This window comes from Chamaea fasciata, unplaced genomic scaffold, assembly GCF_029207755.1.
Source record: "Chamaea fasciata isolate MVZ Bird 193981 ecotype frontalis unplaced genomic scaffold, bChaFas1.0.hap1 SCAF_609, whole genome shotgun sequence".
Lineage (NCBI taxonomy): Eukaryota > Metazoa > Chordata > Aves > Passeriformes > Sylviidae > Chamaea > Chamaea fasciata.
Genome location: NW_027094694.1, coordinates 22,878 through 42,267, shown reverse-complemented (window position 1 = coordinate 42,267; position 19,390 = coordinate 22,878). Strand labels below are relative to the sequence as shown.

Genomic DNA, 19,390 nt, shown 5'->3' with positions numbered 1-19,390 from the left:
ACAGCTAGGGCACCCCCAGGGACACCTCGGGGAAAGGCAGGGCACTCCCAGGGACACCTAGGGGACAGCAAGGCACCCCAGGGACACCCTGGGCACCCCCAGGGACACATAAGGGACAGCCAGGGTACCCCAGGGACACCAAGGGGACAGCCAGGGCACCCCCAGGGACAACTAGGGGACAGCTAGGGCACCCCAGGGACAGCCAGGGCCCCCCCAGGGATAGCCAGGGCATCCCCGGGGGACACCTAGGGGACAGCCAGGGCACCCCAGGGACACCCAGGGCACCTCCAGGGACACCTATGGGACAGCCAGGGCACCCCAAGGGACACCAAGGGGACAGCCAGGGGCACCTCCAGGGACACCTAGGGGACAGGCAGGTCACCCCCAGAGACACCTAGGGGACAGCCAGGGCACCCCAGGGACAGCCAGGGTACCCCCAGGACACCAAGGGGACAGCCAGGGTACCCCCAGGGACAGCCGGGGCACCCCTAGAGCACCTCAGGGACACCCAGGGCACCCCCAGGGACACGTAGGGGACAGCTAGGGCACACCAGGGACAGCCAGGGCACCCCTAGGGACACCTAGGGGACAGCCAGGGCACCCCAGGGACACCCAGGGCACCCCCAGGGACAGCTAGGGGACAGCCAGGGCATCCCCAGGACACCAGAGGCACCCCCAGGGACACTTAGGGGACAGCCAGGGCCCTCCCAGGGACACCAGGGTACACCCAGGGCCCCCCCAGGGACAGACAAGGCACCCCTAGGGACACCTATGGGACAGCCAGGGACCCCCAGGGACAGCCAGGGCACCCCCAGGGAAAGCCAGGGCACCCCGAGGGACACCTAGGGGACAGCCAGGGCACCCAGGGAAAGCCAGGGCACCCCAGGGACACCTAGGGGACAGCCAGGGACCCCCAGGGACAGCCAGGGCACCCCCAGGGACTCCAGGGCATCCCCAGGGACACCTAGGGGACAGGCAGGGCACCCCCAGGTACAGCCAGGGGACAGCCAGGGCCCCCCCAGAGGTTGAAGGGGCCCCCCCCGCTCCAAACCCAGCACGGATGCCTGCGTTGCGGCCCCCCAAAAACCCATGGCCGCCCCTCGAGCTGATATCGACCCCCCCACAGCATCATTGATCCCCACCCGAGTGTCACTGACCCCCCCAATGTCATTGATGCCCCCCCCAATATTCCATTGATCCTTCCTCAGCGTCGCTGACCCCCCCCAAAATTCCATTGATCCCCTCCACTTGATCCCGCCCTTTTTCTCCCCTCACGTTTCCCGCCCTTTTTCTCCCCTCACGTTTCCCGCACTTTTTCGTGGGGAACGACCCCTGAGGGGTCCTGTGGAAGGATTCTGGAGGTCCGAGGGGGTGAATTTGGGTTTGAAGGGAGGTTTTGGGGGGGTCCCAGGGATGGATTTGGGGGTTTTTGGGGGTCCAAGGGATGGATTTGGGGGTCCGGGGTGGATCTGGGGTCCTGGGGAGGTTTTGGGGGGTCCCAGGGGTGGATTTGGGGTTCATGGGGAGGGGTTTGGGGGTTTTTTGTGGGGCCTCAGGGGTGAATTTGGGGTCCGGGGAGAGGTTTTGGGGGTTTTTTGGGGTCCCAGGGGTGAATTTGGGGTCTGGGGAGGGGTTTTTTGGGGGTCCCTCACCTGCAGGGCGTCGCGGGGGTGGCAGGGGGAGGGGGCAGCGGGGGGGGCCCAGCGCCCACCCCCCCTTGGGCTTCAGGAGGGCGTCGATGAGACCGAAACAGCTCGGGGGGGGGGGGGTCAAAAACGGGGGGGGGTCACGGGCTGGAACCCCCCAGTGCCCCCCAAACCACCCCCAGGGCCCCCCCGACCTCCAGGAGCCCGCAAAACCCTCCTCAGGTTCCTTTGATGCCTCAAATGGGCCGCCCAAACCTCCCGAAGATCCCCGAAAAACACCCACAGCAGCCCCTTGAGACTCCCCGCAGACCCCCCAAACCCCTCCAGGACAACTCGGGACCCCCAGGACCCCCCAAAATCCGCCCCCCCCTCCCCCTGAGGCCTCATTTGACCCGCTCCACGTTGCGGACAGGCACCAGCTGATCAAGCCACAAGCACCAGCACCTGCGGGACTGGGATGGACTGGGAGCACTGGGAGGGTGATCAGAGAGAACTGGGATGGACGGGGAGTGGACTGGGACGAACTGGTAGGCGTGTGGGGGACGATGGTGGGCACACGGTGCCTTACTGGTCTGTACTGGGATGGGTCTAATGGCCCCAGGGGAGGGGGTGTGGCCACACCGGTCCAGACTGGGAGGGGTGTCACCATGGCGCCGGAGGCGGAGTCGAGGATACGAGCGAGGCAGGGACACCTAGGGGACAGCCAGGGCACCCCCAGGGACACCTAAAGGACAGCCAGGGCACCCCAGGGACACCTAGGGGACAGCCAGGGCACCCACAGGGACACTAAGGGCACCCCAGGGACACCTAGGGGACATCAAGGGCACCCCAGAGGCAGCCACGGCACCCCACAGATAGCCAGGGAACCCCCAGGGACACCTAAGGGACAGCCAGGGCACCCCCAGGGACACCTAAGGAACAGCCAGGGCACCCCCAGGGACACCTATAGGAAAGCCTGGGCACCCCAGGGACAGCCAGGGAACCCCAGGGACACCTAGGGGACAGCCAGGGCCCCCCAGGGACACCTAGAAGACAGCCAGGGCACCACAGGAACAGCCAGGGCACCCACAGGGACACTCAGGGCACCCCAGGGACACCTAGGGGACATCAAGGGCACCCCAGAGGCAGCCACGGCACCCCACAGATAGCCAGGGCACCCCCAGGGACACCTAAGGAACAGCCAGGGCACCCCCAGGGACACCTACGGGACAGCCAGGGCACCCCCAGGGCACCCCAGGGACACCCAGGGCACCCCCAGGGACACCTAGGGGACACCCAGGGCACCCCCAGGGACACCGAGGGGACAGCCAGGGCACCCCAGGGACACCTAGGGGACAGGGAAGGCAACCCCAGGGACCCCCACGGACAGCCAGGGCACCCCAGGGACGCCTTGGGGACAGCAAGGCACCCCAAGGACACCTAGGGGACAGCCAGGGCCCCCCAGGGACACCTAGGAAGACAGCCAGGGCCCCCCCAGGGACAGACAAGGTACCCCTAGGGGACAGTCAGGGCACCCCCAGGGACACCTAAAAGACAGCCAGGGCAGCCCTGGGACACCTAGGGGACAGCCAGGGCACCCCCAGGGACACCTAAGAGACAGCCAGGGCACCCCAGGGACAACTAGGGGGACAGCCAGGGCACCCCCAGGGACACCTAGGGGACAGCCAGGGCATCCCAGGGACAGTCAGGTCCCCCCAAGGGACACCTAGTGGACAGCCCGTGGACCCCAAGGGACACCTAGGGGACAGCCAGGGCATCCCAGGGACAGTCAGGTCCCCCCAAGGGACACCTAGTGGACAGCCCGTGGACCCCAAGGGACACCTAGGGGACAGCCAGGGCACTCCAGGGACACCTAGGGGACAGCCAGGGCAACCCCAGGGACAGCCAGAGCACCCCAGGGCCACCTAGGGGACAGCCGGGGCACCCAGAGCTCCAAGTGCTCTCCAAGGCAGGCTCAAAACCCTTACCAACGATTGGCTTTAATAAAGCAACTCACACAAAGTCACCAGCACCACACGGTTGGTCTGTAACGGCTGCAACAAAATATGCCCTCCTGGAAGCAGTTCAGCACTTACTGATCACTTCTTTGTTTTGGCACTTCCCAGCCAGGGCCTGCGGGGCCTCCTGCAGATGCAGGTCTTCGCTGACAAGGCTCCACTTGTGCAGCAGCAGCAGCAGGATTAGGGGCAGGAGCAGGAGCAGGAGCAGCTCCCTGAAATTTTAGAAAATATTAGAAAAATACAGGCAAAAATCTCACCTCTGTCCTCCCCTAAGAACATCCCTAGGACATCATCCCAGTTTTTCCCAGCTAGGAGCTGCAAGGAATTCAGGCAGGGGAATTGACATCAGGGAACAGCTTTGTAAAGTCAAAGGCAGAAAGAGAAGATCCACCAGCAAAGGGCAGGAAAGGGGAAAGGTTTCTGAAAACATTTCTGCAGTCTAATTAATAATTATTTCTGCTTCCCCAGCGAGAAGAACACAAACTCACAGCCATTCAGGCCTGACAGTCCCCTGCAGCCAGAGCTCAGCACACATCCACAGAAGCAAGTCCAGCACCTGAAAGAAAAAAAAAAAAAAAAACAACAAAAAAACACAATCAAACCAGAAGGAAAAGGTGATTTCTTTGGCTTCAAAGTTATTTCAAGTTCTTAAAGCCCAACACAGCTGATAGGAGAAACAGAGTCAGGGCTCCTGGCAGACAGAGGGTGTTTTCCCCCCCAGGGGACTGCAGAGGAATTGTCTGGGACTTGGACTGTCCCTCGGGGTGACACCAGTTGCTGTGACTTTTATCATTCCATATGTTTGACTCCCAAAACTTCCCAGCCCAGGGGCTTGAGCTGACAGGGCAGCACAAAGATTGTTCTCTGTGTGGTGCCCAGATTTGGGGTTCACTGTCACCTTTGCTAGTTTAGATGAATTATACCCACGGCCCCGAATTCCCTGCTCAGTTCCTGCTGCAATAACCTCACAGTGCCTCACAGAGCATGGATATTCCCACGCAGAGCTGCTGCTTGAATGCCAGACGTGTCAGGAACCAGCAGAGCTTCCAAGGAAGCTCAGCAGGATGGGGACAGGATAGGTTTCTATTCCATAGATTTGGTTAATTCTAACCCTCATCCCCTGGGGGTCACCTGTCAGATTTCCCTGGAATTCAGCCACCCCCTGAGCTCGGGCTCCAGGTGATGTTTCAGAGCAGGAGAAGGCACTGGCCGGCCTGTGCTGAGGCAGCCCCTGTGCCCTCGGGAGGACACAGCTCCCTGCAGGAGCTCAGCTCCTTTCCGAGCCCCAGCAGTGGCCTCTGCAAGTGCCTTTCCCTCAGGCAAGGGATGCCCATCCCTGCCTTCAGCACACCTCCAGTGGGACCCACCTGCAAAAGCTTTCCATCACTTCTGCACTCCGGCTGGCTCCCTGGAAAAGTCCAGACTTCATCCAAACGAAACTCCATCCCACTCAAACCTTTGATTTTGAGGCATCTCCGAGGGCCGTTGCTCTGGATTTAATTTCTGTGAGGGAGGAGCACCTTGGCTTTAATGCTGCCGATGGGTGATGTCCTCAGGCTGAAAGGGAGGGGATTTGGGGTGGCCAGGACATCCCTGGCAACTGTGTGGGAGCTCCGGGAGGTGGGAATTGCTGTCTGAGCCCCTCTGCAGACAGCCCGAGCCGCCGTTCCCGGGCAATGCCAGCTGTTCCCTGGGGAGCTCTTGGGCTGTGGGTGCCTCTGTCCGGGCTGCAGCATCTCCCCGTGCCCGGTGGGAGCAGCCCCTGGCCGAGGAGCCGCGGCAGCCCCGGGGCCGTGTCCGTGCCAGCCCCGAGCCCGGCCCCAGGCCCTGCGTTTGGCCGCCGCTGCCACGGGCGGGGCCCCGCAGGCACAGCTCCTCCCCTGCACATCATCCCAGGGCTGCTGGCCCCGCTGGGGCTGCCGGCCTCCTTCCTCCCTGCGCCTCCGGGCACCCGGGACACCTGCAGGAAACCCCGAGGGACACTGCAGGCGGCACGGGGGGGCACCGAGGCCTCCGGCCAGAAAAGCAGCCCCGGCCTCAGCAGCTGCCATCAGTTTGGCCCGGCAACACTCACCTGCAGGAAACGCCCCTGTGCGGGTGGGACCGGCCCTGCCTCTCTCCAGAACTTTGGCCGTGGAAGAAGGGAAGCCTCAGGACTTGTCCTGCTCTTTTCCGCCCAGAAAGAGACTTTGTGTAAGTACTTTTACGGCAGCTGTTGAGTAAATCCTGGAAAGGACAGGAAATCAGCGTCACTGGAAGAGCTTTGTGCTGTCGTGACCTGCCAGCCAGTTCTGCCCTCGAGCCATTCCAGGGGCTGCTGTGTGAAGCAGCTTTGGCAGAGAAGGCGGCACTGCACTTACCTTAGTGGGGCCAAGCGTTGCCATCCTATGGAGGTCCATCCCCATAATGCAGAGATTGGTTCAGCTGCTTGGAGCAGAGTCCGGGTAATGCCAAGGTGCTGAGTTCGATTCTCAAACGGTCCGTCTGCTTGAGAGTCAGATTTTAGGATCCCTCTCAGGCTCAGTATATCCTGTGACCTGGAAATAAGAGGAAAATTCTCGGCTGAGTTTTAATAAAACAGCTTTTGCCATTGCAGGGTGTGAGCTGCACTCGGTGATTTTCGGCCGCGATGAGCCCCACGAGCATTCCGCCCTTCCTTGCCGCCATCTTGGTTGCGTCTGAGGCCACTTCCGGTCCCGCCGGCATCTTTTTTGCGGCACCGCTAAGGCCCCCGGCAGGTGTTTACACAGACGCCTGACTAAATCCACGAATCCGAACCCGGAGGCGGCGCGGATGAGCACATGGCCTGTGTCTGCACACCTGGAAACGCCGCGGAAAATTGCGCCCGGGCGGCGCTGTAGTCGGGGTTTTTGTGCAGGCATCTGCGTAAACGCCTACAGGGTCCTTATTTTTTCCCGCCCTTTTGGCCGCCTTTTTTGGAAGGTCGGGCGCCTCGCGCCTCGGCGCCATTTTGTGAGGGGCGACGCGTGACTTCCGCTTTTCCTTGCCGCCATCTTGGTTGCTCCTGAGGCCACTTCCGTCCCGGCCGCCATGTTCTTTGTGGCTCGGCATAGGCCTCCGCCAGGTGTTTACACAGACGCCTGACTAAATCCACGAATCCGAACGCAAGCGCGTCGCGACTGAGCACACGGCCCGTGTCGGCACACCTGGAAACGCCGCGGAAAATTGCGCCCGGGCAGCGCCGTAGTCGGGGTTTTTGTGCAGGCGTCTGGCTAAATGCCTATAGGGTCCTTATTTTTTCCCGCCCTTTTGGCCGCCTTTTTTGGAAGGTCGGGCGCCTCGCGCTTCGGCGCCATTTTGTGAGGGGCGACGTGTGACTTCCGCTTTCCCTTGCCGCCATCTTGGTTGCTCCTGAGGCCACTTCCGTCCCGGCCGCCATGTTCTTTGCGGCTCGGCATAGGCCTCCGCCAGGTGTTTACGCAGACGCCTGACTAAATCAACGAATCTGAACGCGGACGCGGCGCGACTGAGCACACGGCCCGTGTCCCCACACCTGGAAACGCCGCGGAAAATTGCCCCCGGGCGGCGCCGTAGTCGGGGTTTTGTGCAGGCAGCTGCATAAACACCTATAGGGTCCTTATTTTTCCCGCCCTTTTGGCCGCCCTTTTTAGAAGGTCAGGCGCCTCGCGTCTCGCCGCCATCTTGGTAGTGGAACCCACTAAAATGCCCCCTCGGCCGCTCACACAAGCGCCTGACTCAATGGACTGCCGCCCGCGGCGCCGCTGCGCCCCCATCCCGTGTCCGCACACCTGCAGACGCCGCGGAAAAGCGCGCCCGGACGGCTCCGGGGTCCGGGTGGCGCGCGCAGGCAGCCGGCTGCCACGCGCCCGGGCTCCTTGCCTTTTTCCCTCCCTTTCGGCCCCGAGCTGCGGGCGGGCGGGCGGCAGCGCCGCCCCCGAGCTCACAATGCGGGGCTGCCACGCGCGTCGGGGACGGGCGGGGGGGGACAGCTGCACTACCGCTCTTTGCCCACAGGGTGGCAGCACTGCCGCACGGCTCCGGCGGGACGGTCATGGGGGACAGCTGCACTACCGCTCTTTGCCCACAGGGTGGCAGCATTGCCGCACAGATCAGGCGGGACGGGCGGGAGGGACAGCTGCACTACCGCTCTTTGCCCACACGATGGCAGCATTGCCGCACAGATCAGGCGGGACGGGCGGGAGGGACAGCTGCACTACCGCTGTTTGCCCACACGGTGGCAGCATTGCCGCACAGATCGGGCGGGCCGGGCGGGGGGGAAGCTGCACTACCGCTCTCTGCCCACAGGGTGGCAGCACTGCCGCGCGGCGGCGCGGAGCGGAGCCATAAACGAACGTGCCCAGAAATGCCCTTCCGAACAGCCTCCGGAATAAATGGCCCAAAAGACCCCCGAGCACACCTGCGAGAACCCTGCCAGCAACCAGACCGAAACAAAAAAGCCTTTCGTTCAGGCTCTATTTCAATATTTTTTATCTTTGTGATTCTGATATTTACATTAATCATTACAATTCAGCTTTTATATTATGTACATTATACATCATGTATTATGTTTATTATACTATTATATTTATTATATATATTAAGTATAGAAAGTTATATATAAAATAATTTATTATTTATTATGTAATGTTATAAATAATAATACATTTCATTGAAATATCATGATTATGTACATTATAGATGTTTATATTATGTATATTATATATATTTATAAAACGTGTAGTATGTAATAATATATTGTGTATTTATTATTTATATTATTTTTCATATCCTATACTTTTTGTTATTTTTCTTTTTCATTATTTTTTAATTCGTTTGTTTATATTTTAAACGATATTTTACACTAGATGAATTCATTAACCTAACACATCAGAAACACAATTAATTTGAATTAAATGAGCCTGGTTTTCTAAGGGGTAAAGTTTTAATCTTTATTCAAATAATATGGGCATGTTTTCTCTTTCTCTATGGTTTTTTTTGGGTGGGTTGCGGGGGAGTTTAGTTTGTGGGTTTTCTTTTTTTGTTCGCTTTGTTTTGGAGTTCTTTGCTAATAAACAAGCAGGGTCGGAGAGTTCAAAATAAAACGTCTACTTTGTTTTTATTGCCCCCTCTGAAATACGCCTCGACAGCCTGGACAGCAGGCTGCTGCTGGTAACACTGTGCACGGGTAGGAGGAGACCTGGTCGGGGCTGGGAAGGAAAAAACGGCACCACGGTGGTCACAGCTTTCTCCCTTCAGGAGTTTTATGGAGCAGAAAATACAGAGCTTTTGCCAACTGCGCTCTCTATGACATCCCGACGTCCAGCGGGCACGGCGGTCATTTCTCATCTTTCTTGCCAACAGCCAAACCCCCAGGCGCCCGGGGGAAGAAAGAGTATGGGGAAAAAAAAAAGGAACAAAGAAAACATGAAAAAATAAACCAAAACTATAGAAAATAATAAATAAAATTAAAATACCAAAAGAAAAAAATTTCAAAGTAACAAAAAAGTGGAAAAAAAATTTAAACAAAAAATTAAAATAAAAAACTAAAAGTAGTTTTAACAAGTAAATAAATAGCTAAAGAAAAAAATATAAAAATTAAAAAACGGAAGAAAAAGTCTTTGAAAAACCACAAAACGCAACATGAGAAACCACAACAAAAGAGCATAAAAATACAAAAATAACAAGAAATAAAATACAAAATTAAATAAATGCAGCTTTCACCTCCTGCCACTGCCTAAAAAAGCACCATGGCTTTCCTCAATTATGCAGCAATAAGGGAAACAAACCCAGTGCCCCCCAGAACAGAAGGTTTTCTAGACAATTCCCACTTTTGCTTGGAAACAAATTCTATTTTAGTGGGAAGCTCATTTTGGACAAACACCCAAATGTGCCAAGGTAGGAAAGAACCAGCCCCCTGTGTCCAAGGAACAGCAGCTAGGCCTGGATTCAGGTTTTAATGGCATTTATGTAATTAAAAATGCAGTAAATTGAACTTTACAAAGAGATGAATCATGGCAAATAAATACTTCAACGTTTTCTTGGGAATTCACAGAATTTTGTGGAGATGGTGCTGGACAATTCCTGATTTACCAACATTAATTGGGTAAATTTCCTTGGAAATGTGCTCTACAAGGTGCAAAAATTCCAATTAGGATGGAAAATTGGAATAAATAAATATTCCCTTACTAAAATCAGAGAGAAAATCAGAGTTATTCCTTCAAATAAAAGGAAGGAATAACATCTAAATCCAAGCTTGCCTGGAAAACAAGCTCAGGAATTTCTAACATTGAAAACTTTTGCAAGAGTCATGAAGTTGGTGAAAGTTCATGGAATGATGATTTAAAATCTGCTTCCTCTGCTCTAATTTAAAGGGAAGTGGGAATTCAACAGGTCCAGTTACTCCTATCCAACCTTGGACTGGGATAAGGCCTTCCAGTGGCTTCACTTCCTACTGGCTCTCTCCTTTTTGCCCACAACCTGGAAGAGGAAAAGCAACAGGAATAAAGTCTCAAACAGGATGGCCTTGGTCCAGGCAGACTGAAATGCAGCTCCCAGGGAGGGAGGCCAGGCTGTGCCTCGGGGAGCTCCGGGAATCTGGGATTGCCCGTGGGATTAAAGGGCTGGAAAAGCACACCCACCTGCCAGGTTCAGTGCTGGGACCGAGCAAGGCCGGGGCTCGGGGGCAGCAGTCAGAGCTGGGACTGCAGGAGAACACCCCAAACCCGGGTTAAACATCCGGCACGACACGCAGCACGCTCCGGGAGAAACTCGGGTGGGAGAAGCCCCGGGATGCTCCACGTTCCTTGCCCTTGGCAGCTGTGCCAGGGCCTCCATCAGAATGCTGACCTCACCGTGCAGCTCCTACAAAATAGGAGAACTTATGGGAATCGCCCAGCAATCCATGGACTTCCAGTTATTAAGAACCACAGCTGCAGCGAAAGGTGCCCAAACTCTACTGCAAACCAGCAGGTCTGAGGAGACGCAGGGATTTATTCCCGAGGGGACACAAGGATCCCTCAGCCAGCCAGGATTTCTCCCAGGCTCTTCCCACTGCTCTCTGAGGACACAAACAGCAGTTTTTCCCTGGAGTTCCCCTTTCCAACAATGCCAAGACTCATGTTCTCCTCCAACCCCAGGTTCAGGAAGGAAAGTAGGAATATTATCACTGCACAGACTGTCCAGGAGGGTGTGACTGAGGCAGCAGCACCAGCTCCCACTCCACTGCTGCTCTGGATTCCTGAGCAGCTCCTTTCCATCCTGCCCTTCCCAGCACCATTCCCTGGGTGCCATGTCCACAGACACCTTCTCCATGCAGCTTAAAACCCACAGACACCAACAGAAAGGAGATCAAAAATCAATTCACATGCTGCTAGTCAGAGAGAATGGGAGAGGCCTAAAAATCTGCATTTATTTTAGAACACTAGAGCAATTTCTTCATGACCCTGACTATCAGTGATGGGCAGATAAACACCTTCTTTAACTTACTACCTGCAAAAACATCAAGTTTCAAGTTTAGTAAAGATAAAATTTTGCTGCAAAAATAAAAGAGGTGGGATGTTGGTGTTAGTGCTTTAACCTTCGGACATTAGCGGGTATTTGTAAAACAAATTCATTATTGAAGCAGCTAACTTGAAAATAAGGGGGTTTTACAATAAAGTTGACCAAAAAAGAGTCTCAAAATTAAGATATAGGTTGCACAAATATTTAAGAAAAAAAAAGTTGTCTTTCGTGCATATAACCTGCCAGCCTCTCATGTCTTCAGTCCTTACCATTTATTTTTACCAAGGTGATGACTAAAACCTTGTCAAAAGCTCAAAAAAAAAAAAAACAATCCAGGACAAGGCAGGTGTTTTCCCAAGTACCCCCAGTGTGGAGCTGTGTCAGCCACAAGTGTTTGCTCCCTCAGCCCAGCCCGGAGCAGGCTCCAGCTGCTGCCCAGGGGTTACCAAGGGACTCACCTGTTTCAAGCTGTAAATGCAGGTGGCCTGCACTGGAGTGCCAAAAAATGTGAAATATGTGACTCTCACCTTGAATAGCGATCGATCTTCTCAGGGGAGCCCCTCACCCAGGATGGGGGGCTCTGCCACGGATTTCATCCCTCTGCATCTGAAAGAAAGTTGGGACAAAAGTCAGAGTGCTGCAGGATACCTTGACAGCTCCACACATCTTGTGGCAATCTAGGAATACCCTCTACAGTCTAACTACACCCCACATCACAAATTTCAAGCCCCCAGCACTATTATCCTATTACCCCCACACCCAGACTGAGCATCAAGGCAGAGCAGCTCCCGGCCAAACACACACCAACACCCGTGACACAGCACAGGACAAACGAGGGGACACAACAGGGACAGAAAACTCTGGCAAGAAGAATGACCCTGAGGGTCCAGAGAACTCGGAATGAGATGACCGAGGTAAGATGGAAGGTGAGCTGGCCAGGCTCAGAGAACCCTGCAGGAACAAGATGCCATCGGGATGACTTATCCCAAGAAATGCAGAGATGGATGCCCGAGAACCCTACGGTCAGAATCCTCGACCTGTCTTTGCATTCTCACAAGACCTAACCCGCCGGAATGGATCAGGGCGGTGCACGGCTGTCAGTACAGCTCAGAACAAGACCTGAAAAGGCATCGGACTGGATGCTTGTGAAGAGAGATGGATTCTGATGAGTGTCCGAGCAGCTGAGACAAAGGCACCTGGCTGAGGAGCACAGAGATCAGAAATGCTAAGACTGATGCCAGAGGTTTTGACAGGCCCCTGAAGGGCTAAGGGAAAAGACAGCACACACAAGACACCCAAGACACAGAGTGCACAACAGACACAACACACACCAGGACTGCTCTGCCCTGCACACCTCGGCACTGTGATCCAGAATGAGACTCTCCCTGGATGAAACCTAAGGGGTCACAGCTTAGACATCCCTGTCTTCAAACCTGACTCAAAAAACCTTGCTAGTGACCCCACACTCTTCTTTCATGCCCTCTACGGCTCTGAGCTCTCCACTTATCTCTCAGATGTCTGGGGAGGTGCATCCACGCCGGGTCCCAAAGAAGGCCGCCTCTCCCTCGGGGAAATTCCTGCTGTGACCAGGCTGGTGTCTCCTCGTCAGCTACAATAAAGAGAACTAAACGTGACCCTGTGCTCTTAGCAGCACATCAGCCAGAAACCAGCAATTCTGCTACTCACAGTCTCCTAAGCTTGCCTGTGTCCTCGGCCCTGTGCTTCAGCTGCGCTCAGAGGCCAACGCCGGCGTCGCAGGGTCTGGTCTAAAAATAAAGACAAAGAACAGAGCTGTAACACGGCCACCATTTACACCTCCCCTGCAAATCAAAACAGTGACCGACCTTCTCAGGGGAGCCCCCTCACCCAGGATGGGGGGCTCTGCCACAGATTTCATCCACCTGCATCTGAAAGAAAGTCAGAACAACAGTCAGAGTGCGGCAGAATACCTTGACAGCTCCACATATCTTGTGGAAATCTAGGAATACCCTCGACAGCCCTGCTACACTCCACATCACAAATTTCAAGCCCCCAGCACTATTATCCTATTACCCCCACACCCAGACTGAGCATCAAGGCAGAGCAGCTCCCGGCCAAACACACACCAACACCCGTGACACAGCACAGGACAAACGAGGGGACACAACAGGGACAGAAAACTCTGGGCAAGAAGAATGACCCTGAGGGTCCAGAGAACTCGGAATGAGATGACCGAGGTGAGACTGAAGGTGAGCTGGCCAGGCTCAGAGAACCCTGCAGGAACAAGATGCCATCGGGATGACTTATCCCAAGAAATGCAGAGATGGATGCCCGAGAATCCTACGGTCAGAATCCTCTACCTGCCTTTGCATTCTCACAAGACCTAACCCGCCGGAATGGATCAGGGCAGTGCACGGCTGTCAGTACAGCTCAGAACAAGACCTGAAAAGGCATCGGACTGGATGCTTGTGAAGAGAGATGGATTCTGATGAGTGTCCGAGCAGCTGAGACAAAGGCACCTGGCTGAGGAGCACAGAGATCAGAAATGCTAAGACTGATGCCAGGGGTTTTGATAGGCCCCTCAAAGGACAAAAGGAAAAGACAAGACACCAAACAGACAGAGTGCACAACAGACAAGTGACACAACACACACCAGGACTGCTCTGCCCGGCACACCTCGGCACTCTGATCCAGAATGAGACTTTCTGTAGCCTAAGCGGTCACTTCTTGGACATCCCTGTCACCAAAAATGACTCAAAAAATCCCTCCCGGTGGCCCCTGATCCCACACCCCGCTTTCAAGCCCTCCCTGGCTCCGAGCCCTCCACTTATCTCTCGGACGTCTAGGGAGGTGAATCCACGCTGGGTGGCAAAGAAGGCCGCCTCTCCCTCAGGGAAATTCCTGCTGTTGCTGGGCTGTTGTCTCCTACACAGCTACAATAAAGAAAACCAAACATCAAAGCATAATCTTGGCAGCCCATCACCCAAAACCCGACAATTCTGCTACTCACTGTCTCCTAAGCTTGCCCGTGTCCTCGGCCCCGTGCTTCAGCTGCGCTCAGAGGCCAACGCCGGCGTCGCAGGGTCTGCCTGGGTAAAGAGCAGACAATGTGACGTGGCAGCGCTGGAACTTGAGGGGACCATCCCTCCTTCTCCTCCCTGACTCACCTCAACTCCTCGCCCGTTATCCAAGACTACCTGGATGGGGCCTTCACAAGGAGAAGATCAAGGCTCCATCACAGACTCCTGGAATGCTCCCGGAGGGCTCACGGGTGAGGTGACCCGGGTCTGTCGTCCGGTTGGTGAGAGGGGAGCTCGGCCTCCTGCGAGTGGACTCCCTAAAACACACAATAACGGAGGCTTAGAGTTGCACCAGCGAGTGAGGCTTGAACAATAGCAACTGCTTCTGTCCACCCATCGCTGCTCACCTCGCCCACGTCAGCTTGACTGCTGAGATCCAGCTTTACCACCTAAAAATAAAGACAAAGAACAGAGATGTAACACAGCCATCATTTACACCTCCCCTGCAAATCAAAACAGTGACTGACCTTCTCAGGGGAGCCCCTCACCCAGACTGGGGGGCTCTGCCACAGATTTCATCCCTCTGCATCTGAAAGAAAGTTCGGACAAAAGTCAGAGTGCTGCAGGATACCTTGACAGCTCCACACATCTTGTGGCAATCTAGGAATACCCTCTACAGTCTAACTACACCCCACATCACAAATTTCAAGCCCCCGGCACTATTACCCTCGTACCCCTACACCCAGACTGAGCATCAAGGCAGAGCAGCTCCCGGCCAAACACACACCAACACCCGTGACACAGCACAGGACAAACGAGGGGACGCAACAGGGACAGAAAACTCTGGGCAAGAAGAATGACCCTGAGGGTCCAGAGAACTCGGAATGAGATGACCGAGGTAAGATGGAAGGTGAGCTGGCCAGGCTCAGAGAACCCTGCAGGAACAAGATGCCATCGGGATGACTTATCCCAAGAAATGCAGAGATGGATGCCCGAGAACCCTACGGTCAGAATCCTCGACCTGTCTTTGCATTCTCACAAGACTTAACCCGCCGGAATGGATCAGGGCGGTGCACGGCTGTCAGTACAGCTCAGAACAAGACCTGAAAAGGCATCGGACTGGATGCTTGTGAAGAGAGATGGATTCTGATGAGTGTCCGAGCAGCTGAGACAAAGGCACCTGGCTGAGGAGCACAGAGATCAGAAATGCTAAGACTGATGCCAGAGGTTTTGACAGGCGCCTGAAAAGACTAAAGGAAAAGACAAGACACCCAAAAGACACAGAGTGCACAACAGACACAACACACCCTGGGACTGCTCTGCCCTGCACACCTCAGCACTGTGATCCAGAATGAGACTTTCCCTTATTGTAGCCTAAGGGGTCACATCTGGGACATCCCCATCTCCAAACCCGACTCAAAAAATCCCTCCCGCTGACCCCTGCCCTGGCACCCCGCTTTCATCCTCTCCCTAGTTCCGAGCCCTCCACTTATCTCTCAGATGTCTGGGGAGGTGAATCCACGCTGGGTCCCAAAGAAGGCCGCCTATGCCTCTGGGAAATTCCTCCTGTCACTTGCCTGCTGTCTCCTAGTCAGCTACAATAAAGAAAACCAAACATCAAAGCATAATCTTAGCTGCACATCAGCCAAAAACCAGCAGCTCTGCTACTCACCGTCTCTTAAGCAGGACCGGGTCCTCGGGCCCCGTGTGTGCTTCAGCTGAGCTCGGAGGCTGACGCTCGCAGCGCCAAAGCCTTAGAGGCATTACTGGCACTGAGCCCACCCACCGTGGCCTCCATTAGGGCTGTGAGCATCCCCGGTTAGAGCAGGACAGGAACGCAGGGTGGACATCCCCGGTGAACCTCAACCCTGTGGACTCGGCCCCACCACTGTCACTTCCTGCCTGGCCCTAGCTTAGGGTTACTGCCTGCACCTCTCAGGACTTCTGGCATTGCCTTGCCATTAGGATTGCTGCCTGCACCTGCTCTCAGGGAAACAGTGTTGGAAGCAGCACTGTGAGGACCGGGATACCTGTACTCTGACTTGTATCCTAGGCTGTACCCCTGATTTTCACTGTGTGTTCTCTAGTCCTTCAGTCCTTTACCTCAGCCTCTGTGTGCATCACTGTAACCTCCCCCCTTCTGAACCCTGCTTCTTCAGAGCCCTAGACCTTGCAGCCGGGGACGCTCTGCACCGTTAGGGTCCCAAGAGCTGTCCCGCACGCAGGACAGGTACATCCACAGTTGTTCCCTGCCTACCCTAAGAAACGTGGCCCTGAGACAGGGCAGAGGCTGACAGAGCCGAACTCTTTGCGGTGGCAAAAGGCACGAAGCCTTACCAACCGCCGCCTCGAGAGGGAAATCAGGAGCACTTCCACCGGCTGCGGAGAGACAGGGAATCCCAGGGTGGGTGGGGCGGGAAACCCCCGTTATCCCCAGCCCTGCTGGATCCTGCTCCCCACTATCGCTTCCTGCCTGGCCCTAGCCTGACAGTGTCTGCACAGGTCAGAGCTTCTGGTGTGTTCCTGCACTAGGGCTGCTGCCTGCACCTGCTCTCAGGGGAAGTGTGCTGGTAGCAGTGCTGTGAGGGCCGCTACACCTGTACTCTGACTTGTATCCTAGCCTGTTCCCCTGGTTTTCACCGTGTGTCCTCTAGTCCTTGAGTCCTTTACCTCAGCCTCTGTGTGTGTGGCTACACCTCCCCCCTTCTAAACCCAACTTCTTTAGAGCCCTACACCTCGCAGCCAGGCCTTCTGGCATTGTCCTGCATAAGGGCTCCTGCCTGTACCCGCACTCAGGGAAACGGGCATGTCTTTAGGGCTACTCCTTCGGGTTTGGGTCGGGCTGGTACACCTGTACTCTCAATTGGCACATCTTGGACATCCCTATCTCCAAACCTGACTCAAAAACCCCTCCTGACAAGTCCTGACCCAGCACTCCACTTTCATCCCCTCTGTGGCTCTGAACCCTCCACTTATCTCTTGGACGTCTGGGGATGAGAATCCATGTCGGGTGCCACAGAAGGCTGCCTCGCCCTCTGGGAATTTCCTGCTGTCACCGGGCTGCTGTCTCTTATTTGGCTACAAGAAATAAAACAAACATCGATGTATGATCTCAGCAGATCTGTTGGCCAATCGGTCAGGGCGTAAGACAAGTGGACCACCTCAAACACACAAACAATAACATAAGCTGAAGAGTTACACCGGAAACACCACTACACTTAACTGCATAAATACATAAATTTTCAAACAGACAACCCCAAAAAAATTCCAGCAAAAAAAGCCAACTCTTATCACCCCCAGTCAAACTACTGAATATAATAAAAACAACCCCACGTCCAATCCCCTCAATAATACTCCAGAACATATACCCAGAGCGCCCCCAAAGTTAAAGACCTCCCGCTAGCCAAATAAAAAGGAAAAAGCCCATGTCTTGCAACCTATATTAATTCATTAACTTAAAGCTTTAAAAATAAACATTAAAGTTTAAACCTTTAGATAACACTAGCACACTATAGACGCCAATCCCATCACTACATGCCAAACCAAAACTTATTTCAACCTTTTGTGCTGCTGCTGCTCGGCACAAAGGTTTGTCCCTCAGCACCTCCTGAAGTAATGTTCCACGCCCAAGGCCTCCCCCAGCCCCTGTGAGATGAACTCACCATCCTTCCATGAGCCTCACCTGGGAGCCCAGCATAAACCCCTCTCCTCCCGCAGCTCCGTGCCAAACTGAGCTCGGGCTCCCCTCTTAAAGCAGTGCTGGCAGGACCCGCCCCCTCGTTATCCTTTACAGCTTCCACCTGTCCCCTCATCAGTGTGACAGCTCTCACCTGGGGCTGCTCTGTCCCCTCATCAGTGTGACAGCTCTCACCTGGGGCTGCTCTGTCCCCTCAATCAGCCTGTGACAGCTCTCACCTGCAGCTGCTGCCAGTCCCTGCTGCTCATTTCCTGGACATTGCACTGTGTGCACTGACACGCTGGGGCACCGGGCTTTCCTTGCTGTGAATAAGGATCCCTCTTCTCCTGCACGTGCCCAAGGCTGAAACTGGGATTCCACCTCCTAAATTCCGTTTGTGTGAGGTTCACAATTCCTAAGGAAATTTCCCAGCAATCGTTACCCTTCATTTACATTTTCTCCTTTGGAATCATTACTACCTTGTCTTTCTGTGCAAGGGTTTCCAAACGTTCATTGGGAGTTCAGTAGCCGGGTTGGCTTGTTTATAACATAGCTGACAATCCCAGGCTCAATCCAAACACCCAGAGATACAGGGAAATATGGAGACAGTTTATAAATACTGCCCACCTCTGACCCTGAATTCTTCATCGCACATCCTTGGAGCAGATTTACTCCATCCTTTCTTCCCAGCAGCACCTCTCCAGCACAAATCTCACTTCTCACACCTGTTTCTTCCCACAAACCAAACAGAAATCTACTACAGGGCGAGGCGGGGAGGGGCGAGGCCGGTCTCGGCGCAGAGCCCCCGGGCCCTCAGGGCGGGCCGGGGGGACCGGAGCAGAGCCCGGGCCGGGTTGGAGCCGGAGCCGGTCTGAGGGCGGAGGCCCCGGGCCCTCAGCGCGGGCCGGGGGGCGGGGGCGGTTCCCGGGGCCCGCTGTCCAATCAGCACTGCCGATGCCTCAGCGAGCCCGCCAATCGCGGGGATTCAAAAGGGTGGCGGAAGTAGCTGCTGCTCTATGGGCTCGGTGAGGAACGCCCCGGTGGGGTCCCGGCGCCGTGCACTTGGGACCCGCCCCACGCCCCTGAAGCCGCGCCCCCGGTACTGCCCGGCCCCGGCTGCCTCCGGGCCCCGCCTCACAGAGCCCCGGCTCCGCCCCGGCCCCGCCCCGAGCCCGCCCCGGCTCTGCCCCTGCTCCGCCCCGAGCCCACCCCGAGCCCGCCCCGGCTCCGCCCCGAGCCCGCCCCAGCTCCGCCCCGAGCACGCCCCGGCTCCGCCCCGAGCCCGCCCCGGATCCGCCCCGAGCCCGCCCCGGCTCCGCCCCGAGCCCGCCCCGGCTCCGCCCCGAGCCCGCCTCGGCTCCGCCCCGAGCCCGCCCCGGCTCCGCCCCGAGCACGCCCCGGCTTGGGGGCGGGACCATCGCCCGCGACCCCGCCCCGCCCCTCGCAGCCGAGCCGAGCCGAGCCGAGCCGAGCCGAGGTTGCTCGCGGCCCTGCGCGGAGCCAGGCGGGGCCGGGAATGGGAGCGGGCGTTCTGGTTCGGGTCCTGTCAGTGTCGGCTGCGGCTCCCGAGCGGTGCGGCCCCCCCCG

At 56.0% G+C, this 19,390-nt stretch overlaps 2 long non-coding RNA genes across 2 annotated transcripts; both read right to left on the bottom strand.

The window, feature by feature from the left end:
- Positions 1-3,934: 3,934 nt before the first annotated feature.
- On the bottom strand, positions 3,935-6,146 carry LOC136305725 (uncharacterized). The gene is made up of 4 exons (XR_010725406.1): positions 6,007-6,146; positions 5,721-5,872; positions 5,014-5,149; positions 3,935-4,202 (listed from the first exon to the last, which is right to left on the bottom strand). It is a non-coding gene; the product is annotated as an uncharacterized lncRNA (long non-coding RNA).
- Positions 6,147-14,287: 8,141 nt separating this feature from the next.
- On the bottom strand, positions 14,288-14,797 carry LOC136305724 (uncharacterized). The gene is made up of 3 exons (XR_010725405.1): positions 14,655-14,797; positions 14,535-14,576; positions 14,288-14,444 (listed from the first exon to the last, which is right to left on the bottom strand). It is a non-coding gene; the product is annotated as an uncharacterized lncRNA (long non-coding RNA).
- Between the last annotated feature and the right edge of the window lie 4,593 nt (positions 14,798-19,390).